Raw genomic sequence first — 20,423 nt, 5'->3', positions numbered from 1 at the left:
TTTAATACACTATAACACTATTGAAAATCCACACATGTACTATGATTTGTTCAGAGGTGGTCTAATAATGGTCCTATAATGAATATCAGTTAGAGTACTTTAAATTGCTTCTCATCAGTATTGAAAATTACAGCATATAAAACTGAGTTCCATTTAGAATTCCCTAAAACATATAAAGAGTGAATAACATTTAATGCTTTAAAGCTCCAAAAAGGAAGGAAAGGTTTTCTTAAGGCCCTGCAAACTGAAAAGAATGACAGGCAGCCTAAATCTGGCCCACAGCACAGAAGCCTAGATTCAAATGTAAGAAAAGAGAGTCCACTTTAAAAAAAAAATGTAAGCTCTTCTACAGTGAAATAGACAGGCCCAAAGGGTGATGGACTCTCCATCTTTGGATGGCTCTAAACAGAGATTAGATGCACATCTTTTGCAAGTGCTTTAGTTGTGTATTCCTGCATGGCCAAGGGTTGGACTAGGTGGCCCTTGTAGTCCTTTCCTTATCTCAGAATCCCTAAGATTCTATTTTAAATTCACCATCCATACTTTAAAGTGTCCACATAGACATTTGTTCCTATTAGAATGTAAAAGAAAGGGTTATCTTAAGTATCAAAGCATCTTAAAGTTTTTCCCGTTCAGAGTTTCTCTGTCAAACAAGAAGCAGAAGCACAATAATAATCATCTTATGAGAGACATCTAGTAAATTCTTACTTTGAACAATGTGGGTGATGAAATGGGTGTACAAACCTTATTAAATATACACTATTAATAAAGCACTAAAATAACCTGCCTGCACATATAGTATACATTAGAGTATACTGTAAGATCATGGTAGTGAGAGGGTTCAAAATACCAGCAAAATTAGAAGAATAAATCCTGTTACGTATTAAATTTGCTAACTCAGCATAGGGTAACTCAGATTATTTGGGGGGTTTGGCTATAAATTAGGAAATGCATTTACTTCAAAAGGATAATCCTTCAAAGTATATCAGGCTTACAACATAATTACTGTCTTTTCTCTATAGACAGCAGATAGCTACATCACAAGAAAACAAATTTGCCACTGCTATGTATGGACCAGTTATATTTCAATTCTACTGGTGATGAAGGCTAGCAACAGGTTGCTCACCACCCACTGAATTCAACAGGTCTTAAACACATCAGTTTTTCACAAGATTGCAGTCCAAAGTTTCCAATTCTTGGTTTTCCTCTACCTGAAGGCTTGTTCATTAACCTTTTTGGGCTACTTTTTATTTCCAGGCTACTTGCACATCCTTTCATTTCAGGAAAACTACAGAAGAGTTACCACTTCAAGGGTGAAATGTATTTATTAACAGTTTTGATCCCAACTTCCCAAATCATAAGAAACACTCAAGACAGTTTAAAGCATTTAAAAATGAATAAAAAGGAGCAACAAAATTGTAAATAGGGAACAAAAATGCAAGTACAGCAGTGACACACTAAAACACAGGGGAAATGCTTTAAAAAACTAATGTTCAAGACTAGTCAAGGTGTGGTCCTGAGCAAAAAAGTTAAATCAGTAGAGATACTATACTTCAGTGCAATGAAACCCAGTGAAGATATACTTTACACACAAATAAAGCTGTGCCTTCAGCTCAACACATACACACAAACGCACAAATACACATATCCAATATAACCTTATTAAAGATAAGCATCAGGAGTAATATCTTTATATACTCTAGTTACTGCATCATAAACCTGTTTAAGGCTCCCAACAAAAAGTATCCATTATTCATGCATTTCACATGCACACCACTCATGCAAATGTGTTTATGTCTACATCTACATACGCTAGCTCTCTAAAATTTTACTTTGCAGCATTCAGCTCATTGCTTGAGGCTCAAACATAAAGCTAACAAGTTTCCTATTTCATTACAAACTTGCCCTGGAGATTTGAAGGGAGGATGGGAGAGAGGAAATGGGAATCATGTACTGCTTCTGAATATTAACTTAGTGAGAGCAAATAATTTGGATTTATCAGCTATGTAACAATATTTAATTTCCCAATCTAAAATAATTTTAAAATGTGTTTTGTATCCAAGATCCCTCTTTCAAAATCTGACAAAACTGAGATGAAGAGTTTTGTGTAACTCAAAAACAAGTACAACTTTTTTTCAAGAGAAGTTATTGCAGTAACATTATTGCAACCTTTTCCAAGAGATGTTAACCCAATAATGTAATTGCAAACAGCACTTGGAGAAGTTACTTTGGGAAACTAGAATTCCCAGAATCCCCTAGCCAGCATGACACTGGGGAGCTGTAGTAATTTTCTTAAGCTCTGACCCCAGCATAGCAGTAACTGCACTGAAAAAAAAATAATGCTCTGGGATTTCCCCCCACAATTTTCTTTTGAAATAGTAAATATCTTCCTAAGAGATTTGCTGTGTTTTCAGAGGTTTACATCAAGAATATAGTCTGTCATTCGGTAACAGTCCATATTTTTAAGTGAAAGTTCTTCAACTGTCTAGATTTAATAAGTGATACATTCATTAAAGTCTAACACTTTAAAAACTAACAAACACTTTCAGTCTCTAAAATGTTAGAACTAAGATCCCTATGGCTAAGATGTGATGGCAGAAATTCAACAACACAATCTGTTGTAGTGTATTTTGACAGACATGTGCTGCAATCACAAATGCACACTTCTATGCAATTTCTACTGAAATCAGTATTCTTTAGGATCATCCACCTCCTGCAGTTTAGGAATAGTTATTAGAGTGAGTTACTAGAACAAAAAGAAAAGCAACAAAAAGGACTAATGAAAACGTAACAAAACAAGAAATTCTACCAAAGAAGCAAGTACCTAATGTTCACCATAGTTACACCATTCACAGTATTTTTAGTGCAAAAAAGTACCCAGCTAGATAGTGAGTTTACAACAGTTTGTTCATCCCAAAGGTTTATATGCATTCAAGATTTATATATGAGATAATACACACACACACACACACTCACACAACTGGATAGTAGGAAGAGAGTGCTTCTGAGTAGAAATCCATAGGCTTCTGATTGAAACTATTTCTGTTTGGTTTGGTTTCTGTTTTCTGCTGTTAACCAGTCCAATGACTGTGTTAACTTGAAACAATTAATTGTCTTGAGAGTACTACAAGTTTTAAATAAAATGTTACCTTTACTTTGATTTAGGACAGGGCTAATTATCACTCATACCTTTTCCTTGTCTCTTAAACGCTTATGTTAAAAATATTTTTAAAAATAGTCACAGGCTAATCTTATTCAAATATTTAAATATTTGTAATTGGGCTTGTATTTCAAACACACCATTTCAAAGGCTGCAAGCATCTAACTGGAAAGTGTTAGGAAAAGACCCTGCCAAGAAAATACTATACAAAATGTAAATTTATTTTTATAGATATCAATGCACTGCTTTCCCAATAAAAATTCTCATTAATTTCCTCTACTGCAAAGCTGATTTTCCATTAAAAAATAACCCACTAACAATCAAAGAACATGGGAAAATGCTGCTTCTCTGGGGTACCCAATGAATTCCATATCATATCAAGAATGAAATAGTAATATCGTTTCAGTAAACTGCAACACATAGTATAGAGGCTGATTTGCAATACATTCATTGTATTGGTCCTGTACATAATTCCCCAAAAAGTCAGTGTTACTTGCTGAAATAAATTTTCTGTAAATTATATTTGCAAAAGAATAATTCCGCAGTTTCACAGAAACCAATTTAATTCTAATGTCTTTTCTCATCAAGTAGTGTCGTAATGACAATAATGAATGACTTATTTAAAATGAAAAAGCCTCCAAACATTGATCTACATTAGGCAGCAGAACCTAGTTGCATTAGAAAAGCCTTTCTCTTTTTCCCTGAATAAATGTTATTTTCCTTTCCAAACCACTCCCATACACCTTCTGAGTTAAGGGAGTCCAACTTTTTCTTTTTCTTTTCTTCTTTTTTTAGCCCTCTGTTTAGGTATTATATGACCCCCTGTCCCCTTTACTGTCCCACTAGAAAATGAAAAACAGAAACAGTAAAAACTCAAGATAAGTTCATATTTTTATTGACATTTTATTATGAAAAATTAGAAAGTGAATCATAAGATTAATAACATACTCATTACAGTTTTTCTGAGGAAAGAATTCAATATTGGGAAAAGAACTGGGCTTAATTTTCAATGCTAAAAATCAACAGAAAAACATAAAGCAACTAATCCAGCCAAAACTATGCTCCTTTTTTTACAATTCAGGTAAATTTGTTCACAAAAAACTCTGTGTGTCAATTGTTATAGTACCTTTTGGCTATATTGTCAGCATACCTATTATTATTATTTTTTTAATTTATTAATGCTTTAAACTCACACAAACAAACATAAACAGATATACGACATTCTGATCTACAATATACAATTTACAAATGTACAAATCTTCAACAATACATCAGCATACCTATTATAAAGCAAAATACATGGGGAAAAATCTATGTTCTACAGAATGAGGCGTCTTATATTTGTGTGTGTGTGTGTGTGCGAGAGAGAGAGAGTGACTTTGTTCTTACCATAAGTAGAAATACTGAAGTATTAACATTTTTAATAAGTGCTACATAATTGCTATCCTAAGAATTATTACTGTTGGACATGTTTCAATGGATTCATTTGATGTTCTTACTTCTGAATAGCTGCACTACAATTAATTTACTAATTTACTAAGGCCAAAATGCAATGCACACACATGTATAAACTGCTACTTCTCTATATTTAAACAGGAGATAGAATATTCCAATTCTGGGGAGGGGGGGTTCTCCCCTTGTGGGGTGGGAGGAACAAAATATTTTAGCAGGCTATTCGAAGCTTACGATTTTAATAATAAACCTTTTTCTTTAGGACATTTTCTTTCCATATATGCTCCTAAAATGCAACTCTGATTCCCAATCTCCTTCCACTTTAAAAGGATAACTTTTAAAATATGTGAGCCTCAGATATGGAATGATTTAAATAATTGAAATTGGAAAACAGAAAATGAGTATTAAAATATCAGAACAGCCTGGGCAATAATCAATCAATTATGATCTGGATATTTAACAGTAGGTAATAGACAAAACAGAATAAAGCTGCAACACTATACATACTTACCAAAGAGTAAGTCTCACTGAATTCAGTGAAGCTTACTTATGTAGTACTTAGTAGAGATGTATAGGACCACACTGTAAATACACTACCTTCATGATAATGAACAAACACATGACAAAACCACTTAACATAAGATAATGAAAATGTGTGAATATATTACCAAGGAATTTTGTGTCAAAATGCAAATACCATTTTAAAAAATGCAAATACTATTAAAAGAATGCTAGATATACAAAAACTATGCTGAATGGTAGTTATATTTCAACACAGATGACATAAAATAAAAATAGTTCAACCAAATGAATAATTTTTGATTACAATAAAATAAAATAGTTTTGCTTTCAAGATTCTAATTATCTCCAAAACATTAGATAAGAGCCTATGTAGGTTCCCTCCCTCCCTCCAGCCCTTCTTGCTGATCAACATAGTTCTTCACATACCTGGGTCTTATCAATTACCGAGGCATCTTCCTCCTCTATAGTGCTAAAAGTCCTATACAAATTACAGCAAACACAGAGTAATTTTCACATGTATATGTAAAGTCAGAAGTTAATATGTTTTAGTTGCATGCATGATCTGACATTTTCAGAGTGATGGTTTCTTGTAGAAGAAATACAAAATGTCTGCATAGACTAACATGATTTAAACAAATCCCTTCTGCTATACCAAAGTGATCTGATCCAAAAACTCAGTAGTACCTTAAACAACAGGCTACCTGTTCTAGCCATGCTTAGGAATGTGGCCAAATCATTTTTATTGATTTAACCTTTGGAGGAATGCTACATATCCTCAGAGCAAAACATTTCTAATGCATTTATAATATGATACAAGTCTCCGCATATGATATAGATATAGATATAGGTGTCAGCCAGTGTCCCAAAGCTTTCATGATTATATTCATTTTTCCGGCATTTTGATTAACAACCTTTCATTATTTTTAAGCTTCTGTTTAATTGCACTGGAGGGACACAGGAAAGGAATTTACCAAATGCTATTCCTACGCCCGCCCACTAACTGAAATAAATGGCACAGCAAGATCAGGGATTTATAGATTATGTGTATATTCAGAGAGCAAAATGCAGGTACAACTCACAACAACCAATCCCAAATATATCTCTCAAATCTCTGCAGTCTGATCATGTGCTTCAGGCAATCAAAAACAAATGATAACATCCCGAAGAGCTGTGATACATGACTGCATATGTCTGTATGGTAGGTTACAAGTTGTGCAAGTCTAAGGACCTGTGTGCATAATTAAAATATTCCTCATTCTAATTAAATAGACTGTGACAGCCACACAGGATTTGGAGGAACTCAGGCTTTTTGCAGGGGGGAACTTCATAAACTCCACTGAAAAAGATTTACAGTTTTTATCAGAGTACTGGAGGATGTGCATTATTGAATGTATGGCCATCCATTTGTTTTGCATGAATTCACATGGCTGCATATTTTTGGCAAAACGAGAGAGAAGAGATGCAAATTTGTGCAGGAAAGTGAAGACAAGTATTGATGCAAATGTTCAAAAATCAGCAGCAATTTGCCTAATACAAAATGTTTAGAATAGCCCTAGGACAGGTTCTTATGTCTTCTATGCATGTCTGGGATTAAAATAAGTTTCATATATGGCGATATTGATGGAATTTAATTTTAGCAATGTAATGTTCATGTCTAAATGCATATTTCTCCATGTTTACAAATCAGTTGTGAGGCCTGTAAACTTGTTCAAACTCCCAAAATTGGAGGGGGGGGGGGGCAAAGAGAAAAGAAAGTTCCATGTTGCTTTATTAACTAGAACACTGCAATTCTTCCCAGAATTCTTCAAATAGTATGATTCCCTGCATTCAAACCTCCCAAAATCCCACATATCATAGGTATTTTTGCCACACATTAAAACAAATACTTTAACTTTTCTCAAAATCTGCAATGCTAACAGCTATGAAAAGGTAGCCATAAGCACAGACAATAAAATGGAATGAATTCTGAGCTATCAGAAATTTATGATGTTTGAAAATCTAGCAAAATAAAATGTTGGTTAAAATCAGCCAAGACTATTAAGGCCTGTTACAGACTGCCAAAATAAAGCTGCTTCGGGTCTCTTTGGAGGTACTGTATGCTGTTTAAATGATGCATGCACCCTAAGAATCCAGAAGCTGCACCAAAGCTGCACTCCAGTGCATAGGAATGGAGTGTGGCTTTGGCGTGACTTCCATACACTTAGGACCCATGCATCATTTAAATAGCATACCTCCAAAGAGACCCCAAGCAGCTTTATTTTGGCAGTCTGTAACAGGCCTAAGACAGTAAAAGAATGTCCATCAGCCCAGAAGATGAGATTTCCTGAACTGTAATACTGAAAGGACAGAGGTCTGTGGGCAACATGGTAAGAACTAAGGTAGAATGAAGCTACTACAAATCCTGGTTGCCCAGTGATTCTTGTCTAAAGACATACTTAAGTGTAAAGGCATACTCAGCAGCTTGGAATACTCTAAAGAGCAGCCCAAATGTGTTTAAACAGCATGAGATGCTCATTCAGAAGAAATTTCCAGAGCACTGTGAGTGCTTGGCAGAAATGCTTTGAACACTTCCTATATGAAAAGATACCTCCACATGTAGCATTCCAGGCAAAGAATCTTGATAAAGCTGTCTCTCCAAAGTACTAGTTTTACAACACAGTTAGTAGTTTTGCACAAGAGATCAGCTGGTCATGTAATGCCGCACTGCTCTGAATAAAGCCAGCATGGCATAGTGGTTTGAGTATTTGACTATGACACTGGGAGACCAGGGTTAAAATCCCCTCTTGGCCATTGAAACCCACTGGGAGGCCTTGGGCAAGTCACATTCTATCAGCCTTAGAGGAAAGCAAAGGCAAATCTCCCTCAGAACAAATCGTGCCAAGAAAATTCCATAACAGATTCACTTTATGGTTGCCATAAGTCAGGGAAAAATACTTGAAGGTACACAAGAATCTGAACACATACAGTCCATGCATAACCCCATGCTATTCTGTACAACTGTAAACTGGCTCTTCACTCTTTATGTTTCAATCTGAAGGAGGAGTGAATTGATATTTAGATACAATAGTCATGGAATTAGGCCACCTTCATTCTGGAAATATCATATAAGCAAGCACAACTTTACACTGAAGAGCAGACATATACATGGTGAGATCCCACAGCACAGTTGTTCTCAACCTTCCTAATGCCGTGACCCTTTAATACAGTTCCTCATGTTGTGGTGACCCCCAATCATAAAATTACCGGGGCTCGGTTCCTAAGACCATTAGAAATATGTCTTTTCCAATGGTCTTAGGCGATCCCTGTGAAAGTGGTCGCGACCCACAGGTTGGGAACCGCTGCCATACCAGGATAAAGGCATAGAGCTCAAACTCTAATAGAAAAGGTGGTATGTGCCAACTATTGGAGTCTGTCCCTTGTCCCTACATATTTCTGCACGAGACCTTTTGTGCTTCCTCTTCCCAGAACTGCTAGCTTCTTCTCTATTTTTTCCCAAAACCTCCAAATAACTGCATTCTTCGTTTCCCCAAAGGGAAGGTTAGAGGACAGCTTGAAGCATTTACATTGCACTAATAAATGAGTGGGCTAAGTTATAATGGCATGCTTGCTCCAAGAATCATCTATATAGTTACCTACTCCCAATATGCATGCCAATTCCTCCCCCACCTTTTTGGAGAAACCACAGTTTGCCCTTTTCAGATGAAAGTGTACACCATAATTTCTGCAAAAAGAGGAAGAATTAGCAAGAAAACCAAGGAGAGAGACATATGAGGACATGGTTTGGGTACAGGCATTCAAACTATATTTTGTCACTATGAACCCAACCTATTTCTTTATTAATAGTAACTACAGTATACAAGCGTGTCCACACACACACATGATCAAAAACCCTCCCCGCACCCCCACAAAGATACTGTAAGCTAGTAGAGGCTTTCTCAGGCCAATATTTTTACTTATTTTCTTTTTATTTATTTTTTGCCACTCTGTTTTCCTTCTCCCATGATATGAGCTTCCTGTTCTAACATTCTTTCAGGAGAGCAACAAGCAAGCAATCCATCCCCCTTTTAAAATGAACAGATTTTAATTCTGCATACATGGTGTGCAACCTCATTAGAAATTATCGCTGTGCCTGCAAGTAGCTCCCCTTTATCCTGTGCAACTTACCAGATTTCTCTAACAGGAACCACTGATAGTTTACACAATATTTACAGGAATTATGAAGTACTGTACACTGTTCCCTAAAAGTAAAAGGCATTCATTTCTTTAACACAGCAGTGCCTTAAATGACATTATTATTTCAAAACATAAAGTAAAGATTCAAGAAAACAGCTTTCCAAAGGCTACCTATATAGCTGATCTGAAGCAGAATTTCATTTCACACAAAACAGTGAACAATTTGCACATTGCCATCACAGAATAGCTGCTGTAAAACACACACACATGTACTCACTAAGCAGCCATATTAAAATCTTAGTACTATAATCTATTCACTGATAAATGAGGTTATTTGTGGTATCCTTATGTCATCACCATATGCTGGCTAAACTACAGAGTCCAATCCTACGTCTTCAAACTCTTTTTTACAGTAATGTCACCATAAAGCGTCTGAGGATTACACCTTACTCCTAGACATCTCTGACTGAAAGATTTTAATATTCAGATTTACTTGTGTGTTTTTTAAATTTACATTTCTTTACTGCACAGTAGCCAAAGCTTTCTGGACAGTTTAAGTCACAGAGGTTAGATTCAAGCTAGCACAGATTCATGTAACATTAAAGCATAATGTCAAATCTAAAACAAATTAAAACAAAAATTAAAGATACCACTACTGAAAAACCCTGTAAGTAGTCATATGCTTCACCTTATTCAAAGCCTCAGAATATATTCAGGCCTCACAATATACAGAAGGTAATGCTACTTCAGATACTAACTTCCTCACGCAACAAGGAAATGCATGCTTAATTAATCTCCTGCTGTGCCAAAAGTCAGACACACTGTATGACTGCACCTACAAAAAATATAAAAGCTAAGATTTCAGCAAAACTGGGACTTTGTGACTAGAAACAAGTACTACGTCTACTCCCAGCATAAGTGTAAACAATATAATCAGGATTCACAAAGTGTGTACCAGACCGTCTCTTGAAAGCATAAGTGTAGCCCGGAAAAGTCAATGCTTTCCAACCCCACCCAAGGGCTAGATCTAATTCTCACTAAAATCATATAGGAATTAATACTATAAAATACAAAACCTAACCTGTGATCTTCAAGAGCATGGACATAAAATAAAAGGCCTAGCAGCAGTGGGAAAGGGTTGTCACACTTTTCAGCACTTTGGGGAAAAAATCTATAGTTTAAAATTTACCCAAAATGACTTATGGCTCATCTTCAAATCCAAGATTAATTCCCAGTGGTCTTGTTTTATATTTTAATGTTTCAAATCACCTGAAATATACTTTTTGCTACCCTACATATAACAGGTGGGATGGTTTACAAATGTTTTAACTCCGGAGAGACTATGTGAAGTTTTATGATTCACTGTAAACCAGCACAAGTGTCTCAGTTTCTCTTAAACAGTAAGGAAATAGCCAATATATTATGAATGCCAAAGAAATAAAACCTATTATAGAGATTAGACATATTGTACTGTAAAAAGATACCAGGTGTTCTTGATATCTGTCTCTTTGCATTTCTTTAAAGCATCATGGTTACACAGTAAAACAGCAAAATGCCAGGTGCAGTGGAGTTACATGTCAAACACCCCTTCCCTGCACTGATGGAAAGAAATGTATGACAATAATGCATGATACATAATAAAAGAAAGAAATATACTTTTATCTATGCAAATGTGACCTCCCCCAAAAATTTAAAATTATGATTCAAAATTCCACTTTCTAAGATTGATCCAGTTTAAGACATTTCTGGTCACAAGTATAGAAGAAATGGGCAAGGTACAGACTTGGATCTCCATCTGTTGTCAAATCTATGATTCTGTGATTCTATTATTCTATGATCTCTTAGAAGACCCAAACTTCATGGCCAATTCAGAGATTGTAAGAGCTGTAGTCCAACATCTGGGGTCCCAGGTTTAGGAACTAATGGTTGATATCAAGGGTGGGCAGCTATAGAAGGCTAGGGCCCTCAGAAGACCACTGGAAGGCCACACACCCCACTGTAGCCACATCTTCAAAAATAATACAAGTCTTTTTGCTCCCCAACATTTTTAGCATGTTTGTGAGTCTTTCTGAGCCATTTAGGCACAGGAGATGCCTTTTTTATTAATACAATAAGAAAGGAGTGGTAGTCAATTCCTACTCACTTCCTATTTAAAAAGAGAGGCTTCTTGAGGGCCTAAACTGGTCCAGGAGGCCTCTAAAATATGGTGAAAATGCCCCCTACAGGGTACTTGGGGGTGAAAAAAGGGGGAAATTATGGGGAATTATGATTGTTTCCGGGAGCGGATGTTGCGAAAATCCCCTCCACACACCCCTAGAGATCATTTGGGGACAAAAACAGTTTATAAAAAAAATAGCCATGGGAGGCCCCTTTGGGCTACAAAAACAGCCTTAAGGAGCTACATGCAGCTTCTTGGCCGCACTTTGCCCACCCCTTGGTTTAGAGGTTAATTCAGAAAGGAAGAAAAAAGTTATAATTATTCTAAGTCAGTATGCAGCCTATGGCTAGAATTGTGAAGGGGCCCATGCACTACCTTTCAAAGGACAGCCTTTATGCTGCATAGAATACTGTTCTGGATGGTCCCTGAAACATTGTAGGCTGCACCCGCACTGTAGAAATAATCCAGGTTGACATCATTTTAAGTGCCATGACTCAATGCTATGGAAGGCACACAACTTGAAGAAACAAAACAGCAACAACACCACCAATAATTGTGTTAATGATTCAGAAGAGCTTTGGGAGAAATTATATGTAAGCAGAGACCTGCGTATCTTGATTAGTAATGATCTGCTGCATCTGATTATTTGTTTATTTTGGCCGCTTATTATCTGTTCTTTGTTTTAGTAACTATCTTAAATCTTTCAACTGAGATCAGTTTTGGATTTCAGAAATAATGAGCCTTGACTGCTAAAATACATAACTTTTTACTGGTCAGAAACAAAGGGAATGTGACTCTTTTGATCCTGCTTGATCTTTCACCAGCCATTGGCCATGGTGTAGTGGGCCCTTGGTATCTGCTGGAATTTCATTCCAGGACCTCTCATGGATACCAAAATCCACAGATACTCAAGCTCCATTAAATACAATGGCATACAATGGTGTCTCTCCTATAAAATGGCAAAATCAAGGTTTGCTACTTGGAATGTTTATTTTTGGAGAATATTTTCAAGCCATGGATGTTTAAATCCATGGATAAAGAATCTATGGATCCAGAGGGCTGACTGTATTGTTTCAGATAGCTCTGTTAGTTAAGACTTAAAGATAGGGACTTACAATTCCAAAAAGTAGCACCAAGTGTCTAGACCTCAGCAGTCTGGAAGCTTGGTGTCTTGTCACTGATGCTATCTGTATACAAGAAGCAGGCATTAGGACATTTGCGATGAATTGCCATCAGTATGCTTATGACATACAGCTCTATTTCACTGTAACATCTGAATCTGGGAAGACTGTATATATATTGAGTAAATATTATACAGATTTCTTGGCAAGATTTGGTCAGAGATTTGCTATTGCCTTCCCCTGAGGCTGAGAGTATGTGACTTGTCCACATTCATCCAGGGCTTTCATGGCCAAGATGGGATCAAACACTGGTCTCCTGAGTCCAACACTGAAATCACTACACTACACTGGTGTACTTAGTACAAAAAGTCAGGTGCTATGTCAACTAAAGCAAATGCACTAGCTGCCTATTAGCTCAAGGTGTCACTATGAACTTATAAATATATAAACTAGCCATACTTGCTCCCTGATGCATCACTCTTCCTCCCCATAGACCTATGGAAATACCAAGGTGCTTTGTGCTTACAACTTGCAGAATAACCATCCAGTGGCTTCACTATGGTTGCTCTCATTTTGCAGAATGCTACACCACACCCATAGATTTTAGGAAATGTCAACTGTAGCATATTTCAAATGTATGTTTTTAAAAAACCAATCTCTTCTCAACAGGGAGAAATGTAAGATATGCACTTAGGCAGGAAAAATGAAATGCATAGATGGGGGACACCTGGCTTAACAATGTGCACAGGGATCTATAATTCCTAGTAGACCACAAGTTGAGTCAACAGTGTGATCTGGCAGCTAAAAAAGCCAATGCAATTCTAGGCTGCATCAACAGAAGCATAGTGTCTAGATCAAGAGAAGTAATAGTGCCACTCTATTCTACTTGGGTCAGGCCTCGCCTGGAATACAGAGTGCAGTTCTGGCACCACATTTCAAAAATGATGTTGACAAGCTAGAGCATGTCCAGAGGAGGGTGACCAAAGTGGTGAAGAGTCTGGAAACTATGCCCTATGAGGTGAGACTTAGGGAGCTGGGTATGTTTAGCCTGGAGAAGAGAAGATTAAGAGGTGATATGGTAGTCCTGTTTAAATATTGGAAGGGGTGTCATATTGAGGATGGGGCAAGTTTGTTTTCTGCTATTCCAAAGAATATAGGACCTGGAGCAATAGATTCAAACTACAGTAAAAGAGGTTCCACCTCAACATTAGAAAAAACTTCTTGATGGCAAGAGCTGTACCACAGTGGAACACACTCCTTCGGAGAGTGGTAGAGTCTGGAGGTCTTTAAACAGAGGCTAAATAGCCATCTTGGGTAGTGCTTTGTGAGTTCCTACATGGCAGGAGATTGAACTGGATACCCCTTGGGGTCTCTATGATTCTATTATCCTTCAAGGCCTGCCAGATTAAGTGTGCTGATCAATATGAGAGCTGTATTCTGAACTTTTAATTTTTAATGTTTTAATTGATAATTTCATGTTTTCATTTTAACATCTGAGTTTTGAAATCTTTTTAATACATTTTTAAAAATGTGTTATATGCTGCTTTGAGATATCGTTAGATGCAGGCAGCAGTACAGATACTTGTTAAATAAATGAGAAAATCAGTAGTTTTCTAAATGTATGGAGCTGCTTTATTCCTGAGTCACACAAGTGGTTCACTTAACCAATACGTATCTACTCCAAAAAGGCAGTGATTCTCTGAGGTATCAAGCAGAAATCTTTTCCCTAGACCTGCCACCTGAGATGTTTTTAAGTGGAAGCCTGGAAACTCCTTTTCCTGCCTTGTGCAATCTGACACCCTGCTGTGCACACTGCCGGAGACCAATTGTTGTATCACTATATAATCATTCTTAGAATAAGAAATAGTGAAGCAACATGGGTCCAAAACACAATGCAAAAATAATCCAGTTTGAGACCACTTTAACTACCCTGGCTCAATGCTAGAGAATGTTGGGAACTGTTATTGTGGCACCAGAGCTCTCTGAAGAGAAAGCTAAATGTCTCACAGAACTACAATTCCCAGAAATCCCTAGCATTAAGCCAGGGCAGTTAAAGCGGTCTCAAACTGGATTATTTCTGCAGTGTTTGTTTTGGACTATGGAGACCTGATTTGTATAAGTTTGGGGGGAACTTATGAACCATTTAAATACAAGCAGTGAAGGGGAAAGAGTTCTTTCCTTTTCTAAGACTTTTTCTAAAAACTCATAGTTCTGCCCAGAGCAGGGCACTAGTGCCATTCATTTATTTCACTCCAACTTCCTTAAAAGTTAACTCATAATGATAATGGATAGCTTTATAATTCTTTATAATTCTTCATTCAAACATGGCCAATAGCACCATGTCAGCACGGTAAAATACAAGTCTGAACATTCATTTACCAATATTTTAGTTGACCAAGGACAGTAATAATTTCAATTTATTTTCCAAATAGAGATGTTAAGACTTGTGTCCCACTAATGTGCATTATAATTGCCAATTAAATAATCAGAATATGTATGTTTATGTATGAAAGATAGACATGTTAAAGAGTCTGTGTATGTTCTTGCCTTAACCTGGTTACATACTCAGTGAAGGGCCTTTTTATTGGGCCTCAATTTCAGTCACCATCTGCAAAATGGGAGCTGTAGATCTGAGAGCTGGACAGTGAAGAAAATGAAGATAAAAATAATATCAACTCATTTGAGAAGTAGTACTGGAGAAAAGTGCTGCGAACAATCAAAAAGACAAACAAATGGGTTGCTGAACAAATCAAGCCTGAACTCACTCCTGAAGCAAAGATGATTAAACTGAGGCTGTTGTACTTTGGCCACAAGGAAAAGGCATGGCTCATTAGAAAAGACAATGATGCTGGGACAGGTGGGAGGGATACAGAAAGAGAAGAAGACCACGCGCCAGATGGAGAGACTCCATTAGGGAGATCACAGGCCTGAATCTACAAGACTATAAGCAGAGCAGTGGAGGACAGGGGGGCTTGCAGGAGTCTCATCCACAGAGTTGCCATGAGTTGACTTGAGAACAGATAACAACAAATGAAAAGCCTCAAATAGCTGTGATGAAACACAGAACACATCAGAAGAGCTGCACCCTTCTGGTATTTAGTCATTAGCGGAACTATCAAGTTATTTAAAACCTAAGAAAGTCAGCTTGTTACTCAAAGTGTAAAGATGAATAGTTCTATTAAGCACACTTCTGACAGTATACTTAACACAATACAGCAAATGCAGATTGATTCATAACTGAGTAAAAAGAAGATTTGATATTCCAGTTGTTTCATAGAGTAATTCAAAGTGCAATAATCAGTGACTCTGAATCATCAACAGAGGAGCACAATGAAATATCTGTTAATAACGCAATAGTTAACAGAATGATTATTTAACAGTCCCCTTCCATTGTTATTGTTGTAGTGTGCCTTCAAGTAATTTCCAGCTTACAGTAACACTAAGGAGAACCAAACCTATCACATGGTTTTCTTGGCTTACAGACTGAGTTTGCCTTTGGCTTACTCTTCCAGAGATGGCCTTTAAAGATTATGAGGTCAACACCATTTTCCCTTACTTAAGGCTACTTTTAGAACTAGAAAGCCAGTTGACTCCGTACCACTCAGTTTTAGAAAGTGTGTCAGAATGACTAAAAATTACATCTGTACAGATGCTTCAGATCTACTGAAAATCTCATCAGGAATGAGAATGAAATATGTTATTAGAAAAAAGGGAGGGTTAAATAATTCACTTCAACTATAATATTAATCCTCCCAATGTATGCTTGTTTGTTTCTTTCTTTCTCTTTCTCTATACATGTTTACATCCTACCCTGTATCTGAAGATCTCAAGGTGGCATAAAATCAACATGATCAATTTAAAGCAGTATAAGCATTAAAATTATTTTAAAAGGCTAAACATATTAACAAGTTAAAAAAAGATAGATTAAGATGAGTTGAATTCTCAAACAATTCAAAGCTATGCATGTGAATAGATCTGAATAAAACCAATTTGTAAAGTCGAAGGCTTTCATGGCCAGCATCCATAGTTTTTTGTGGGTTTTTCGGGCTATGTGGCCATGTTCTAGCAGAGGTTCTTTCTGACGTTTCGCCAGCATCTCTGGCTGGCATCTTCAGAGAATGTTTGGCTGGAAAGGACTTGGCTATATATATTGTGTGATCTGGAAAGGCAGGAGTGATTTGCATGTGTATTGTTGGTTGCTAATGGCAGTCCTCCGGGTGTGAGATCTGCACAATAGGACTAATGTCTGCTTGATTATTAGTGCTCATTGTCTGCTGGGAAACCCCTGACCCTGGGAGAGACAAATGCAAATAAGAAATCTCATTTGCCAGCCACAGATGCTGGCCAAACGTCAGAAAGAAACTCGGCTAGAACATGGCCACATAGCCCGAAAAAACTACAAAAAACTATAAAACCAATTTGGCCCAAAGGCTTTTGTAAACAACCATGTTTTCACTTGGTGCTGGAAGGAAAGAAATGCAGGTGCCAGTCAGTCCTCCAAAGAGATGGTATTCCATAACGGGTGCAAAGCAGAGGTGGCCCTCTTCCACATCTTCCAACTGCATACTGCCTTAAGTTATGGGACACAGAGGAGAGTCCCCCCCTCCCCACAGACCTCAGAACTTGGACAGACATATGTGGGAAGAGGTGCTCTTTTAAGAACTAAGGTTTCAAGTCATTTAGGGCTTTTACATGTCATTAGAAGCACCGTGAATTCAGGCTGGAAACATACTGGCTGTCAGTGCCATTATGTCAAAGCTAGTGTTACAGGCTCTCCGTCTAAATGTTCTGATTAGCAGTCTACCTTTTTACACTAGCTGCAGTTTCCAGGTTGTCTTCAGGGCTAGTCCAATGTATAGATCACAGCAATAATATACTCTAATCAGGAAATTACTGGATTATTGTGACTAAGTTATCCCTGTTCAGAAAAGGCTTTAGCTGACACACCAGGCAAAGCTAGCACTAAGCTGTCACAGACCCACAGAGCCCACCTATATATCTATTGACAAAGACACATCTAAGTATTTCCAATATATGCACCTGTTCCCTTCAGTGGGACCCTGTAACATCCTGCAGCTTAATCCTCCAGTACTAATATTTGGAACTGGCCTTGCAGACAAAGACAGAACCACTAACACGGTGCCTCCTATTCCCATCAAATAGAGCCAGTCTAATAAGATATCACAATCAATGGTATCAAAAGCCACTGAGAGCTACAGGAAGATGAGTAAGATTTGTTGTTAATTGCCCTTGAGTCAACCCCAACTCATGGCAACCCTGTGGATGAGACACCTTCAAGCCCACCTGTCCTCCACTGCTCTGCTCAGGTCCTGCAGGTTTATGTCCGCAGCCTCTCTGATTGACTCCATCCATCTAGTGATCAACCATCAACTTCCCTCTACCTTTCCTACCATTGTTGGGTTTTTTTCGAATCAGTTAAGCCTTCTCATGATATGGCCAAAGTACTACAGCCTCAGTTTTATTATCTTTGCTTCCAGGAAAAGTTCCAGATTGATCTGTACAAGGACCCATCTATTTGCCTTTTTTGGCTGTCCTGAGTATCCTCAGCACTCTTTTTCCAGTGCCATATCTTAAATGAACTGATTTTCTTTTATCCATTTTCACTGTTTAGGATCTTTTCTAATTCGTTTATAGGTGCATTTTCCCTTTCTAGTCTTCTTCGGATTTCTTGACTGCAGTCTCCATTCTGATCAATGTTTGATCCAAGATACAGGAACTCTTTAATTGTTTTGATTTTCTCATTGTCTAGGTTGAATTTATGAATAAGGTAGTCTGCCACTTTCACTTGGAGTAGATGTTCAGTCCAAGCAACCAAGTTTGTTTCACTCATATGCTGTCATTGTTACACATGAATGGACTTTGAATGCTTTCAAAATTGGGTGTTCATGGTCTCCTCAGTAATCAGTTATTTTTCACTTCTAAGTAAATATGTATAAAATGGATTTTTGTTCTATGCTATTTCTCACTCTAGTCTAACCACAGTAGATGTATAAAGGGGGTATTCTGAGAATTGATGTGTCTTTCTTGGGAATGACTTGCTTTTTAGTAAAATTCATAAGATTTTTAAAATCTTCATATATTGTTTTCTACTATTGTTTGCAATCCTGGGCATTCATTCAATAATGTGCCCTCTGTGCAATTGGTATTTTAAATCAACATTTCCAATGCTATTTTTCAAATTGTATAAACTGTTGTTAATTTGGTGTTTGGATATTATTGCTGTGGGCTAGGTCTGGTCACGTCATTATGATTATTAATTGCAGAGATACTTTTTAAAGAGTGTGTGTGTGTGAATGAGACAAAGAGAGAAATAAATAATTATTTTTAATGTTTTCTTAGGCTGCATCAGTAGTATTCAAACCTTTCCCCCTTGGGACTCTACTTTACAGCTACTTGAGGATATTCCACCCCCCACTTGACACAGTATATGAATAAAAATATTTTGTTTATTTAGTATTCAAATTTTCATTTGCACATTCATGTATATTCATACTGTAATATTTTAAAAGGAAATAACATTGGTAAAATTAAAACGGTTTATTTAAGCAAATTCAATATTTAACTCAACCCATGTGTAAGTTTTACACCTAAAAATGTTTGGGAACAGGTAGAGGAGGAGAAATCAGGGCCTCCAAGTTGTACCCCCTCCCCTCGGGTCTCACCCCACCATTTAAAAATCACTGCACTACCTGATTTTCTCTTATGTCACGGGCTTGTGGCATTCAGAGTGATTTCTTCTTAAGTTACCTCTGAAGAACTGGAGAGCAACAAACCTTTAAATGTAGCTACAACTGTAACAGTATTGGGGGGGTATTTTGGAGTTTTGATGGTAGGAATTACATCTAAAAAGAAAGGTCCCAAATGCCGTTATCACTATAACATCCCATATATTACCAACAGCCTCAAAATTTCTAGCTAGACAAACAAGATAACACATTTTCAGCAAAGGCATGTTAGAGATAACTTGTTGGTAGTTTTATCTGCTAAAGCTTAGCAGAGGCAGGATACTTCCTGCCTAGGTATGTTGGGTTTTTTAAAAACTTGCTTACCTTACAAAGATAACATGTAAGGTTTAACAGTAACTGAGATCTTTCTTTAAAAACAACTTCACTTCTCTCTTTCTTTCCTTCTCCTCTGTCACATGTCCACATTAACTAGTTTCCTTGTAGCCAGACACATTCAACAACCAAAACTTTTGCTCTGTTTTCAGTAATATGGACAACTACATAATGTTGAATCATAGTATGTTGTGTTCTTGTTCTATTTTTATTAAATGAATGTTCTACAGCAAGAAAGTACTAAAACAGAACTCTGTTAATGTGTCAGACATTTCCCAAAACAAAGGCAGATTTTTTTAAAAAAAAAAAAACCTCAATAATACAAATAGGATGAAGATAACAGTAAATTAGTCATTATCACTGCTGTCAACAGGCTCAGAATCAGTCTGCTTAGTACTAGTGTAAAGTAATGCCATTTTAAGAATGGCAGAAAGCAATATAAAAATTTCTATAGATTAAACAATGAAAATCTAGCATTCCCCTAACAGTAGGCAGATAACTTTTCTTAAATTATGCACTTGCAAATATAAGATGCAATTTCAAACTGAACCAGGAGGCGGGGAGGACTCTTCAAAGGATTTAAAAGCTTACTCTTAGACTTATGCAGCAAGTAAGCAGTTCTGAGAGCACTTGAGATTACTTCATATTTTATTAATTTATTAAAAATATTTTACACTGTCCATCAAAACAAATTTCATGGCTATGTGCAGCTTAGCTGAAATAATAAAACAAGAAAACAGTAAATAAAATCTTAAAAC

General features: G+C 36.9%; 1 protein-coding gene across 7 annotated transcripts in view; it reads right to left on the bottom strand.

The window, feature by feature from the left end:
- SUPT3H (SPT3 homolog, SAGA and STAGA complex component) overlaps positions 1-20,423 on the bottom strand; it is a 252,130-nt gene that overhangs the window by 202,613 nt on the left and 29,094 nt on the right. Inside the window, exon 2 of one of the 7 annotated variants that reach the window (XM_042477051.1) lies at positions 12,581-12,652. The exons of the other annotated variants lie outside the window; for them this stretch is intronic. The gene's annotated coding sequence lies outside the window, so the exon portion shown is untranslated. The remainder of the gene's footprint in view (positions 1-12,580; positions 12,653-20,423) is intronic. 7 annotated transcript variants of the gene reach the window in all.

Source organism: Sceloporus undulatus, chromosome 1 (genome assembly GCF_019175285.1).
Source record: "Sceloporus undulatus isolate JIND9_A2432 ecotype Alabama chromosome 1, SceUnd_v1.1, whole genome shotgun sequence".
In the NCBI taxonomy this organism is placed as follows: Eukaryota; Metazoa; Chordata; class Lepidosauria; order Squamata; family Phrynosomatidae; genus Sceloporus; species Sceloporus undulatus.
The sequence above is the reverse complement of the archived record's forward strand: the minus strand, read 5'-3'. Positions and strand labels throughout refer to the sequence as shown.